At 37.5% G+C, this 1,160-nt stretch overlaps 1 pseudogene; it reads right to left on the bottom strand.

Annotated features, from left to right (window-relative positions):
• Window positions 1–412: 412 nt before the first annotated feature.
• On the bottom strand, window positions 413–849 carry LOC138986420 (6-pyruvoyl tetrahydrobiopterin synthase pseudogene; annotated as a pseudogene).
• Window positions 850–1,160: the final 311 nt, after the last annotated feature.

Raw genomic sequence — 1,160 nt, 5'->3', positions numbered from 1 at the left:
TACATAATCTCTGTTTCTAGACTTTGTGGTCCCTGGTATTTTTTATAAGATTCACCTACTGTCAGTCTTATAAACATTTTTGCCATTTATATTATACAAGGGAAAAAATGAATACTAAAAATGAGATAATGGGAAAAAAAAAAAAACAGATTTCTTTTGCTTCCAAATTATTCTACAGAATGTTTTACCAGAACATTTTGCTGAAGTGATTTTAATCTATAGTTGAAAGACTTTTTATATGATACTCAGAATACATTACAAATTTGGTTTTAAAATAGATTTGAGTCTAGAACAGGACTCATTCACAATGATTCCAGAACACAATGCAGAAGTGCAACAGTTAGGTGATGACTTCTTAATTGTTCAAGGGGATAAAGATCTTCAAATATGGATGGAAATTAATCTCTAACAGTTATTCTCCTTTACAGACTACAATATTATTGTCAGTTTCATATACTTTTACTTTATAAAGAACTTCCACATGAAGAAATTTATGGAGGTTTTCCAGATATATACGGCTACATTTTCTGTTGTGCTTACAATGTCTGTAAAATACAGCACATCTAAATCCAGATTCTTATGATCAAGGGGCTTCATAATTGCCTTCTCCATATACTCTTTGAGGTCAGTCAAATTCATGACCATTCCTGTAACAGGATCAATCTCTCCATATACTGTCACCACAACTTTATAATTGTGCCCATGGCCATTTGGGTTGTTGTACTTCCCAAATAATTTCAAGTTTTCTTCATTACTAAGAAATTTGCTGTGGAGGTGGTGGGTTGTGCTGAAGGAGATAAGGGGGGATACTCGTGCCTGCCAGAGAGGGCCCAATCCTGCCCCATTCATGGCTCCATAAGCCCAGGGCCTGGCCAGCATCTTAACCCCTCGGCTCACTGTCAGCCTGGGGTGGGCCCCACTGTATCATTTAAAGTTTGTGTTTCCTTGTTAATTTTCTGTTTAGTTGATCTATCCATAGGTTTGAGTGGCGTATTAAAGCCTCCCACTATTATTGTGTTATTGTTATTTCCCCTTTCATACTTGTTCAGTTCAGTTCAGTTCAGTCACTCAGCCGTGTCCAACTTTTTGTGACCCCATGATTTGCAGCACACCAGGCCTCCCTGTCCATTACCAACTCCCGGAGCTTACTCAAACTCATG

This window comes from Bos mutus, chromosome X (genome assembly GCF_027580195.1).
Source record: "Bos mutus isolate GX-2022 chromosome X, NWIPB_WYAK_1.1, whole genome shotgun sequence".
Classification (NCBI taxonomy): domain Eukaryota; kingdom Metazoa; phylum Chordata; class Mammalia; order Artiodactyla; family Bovidae; genus Bos; species Bos mutus.
Note: the sequence above shows the minus strand (reverse complement) of the source record. Positions and strands in the feature narration are given on the sequence as shown.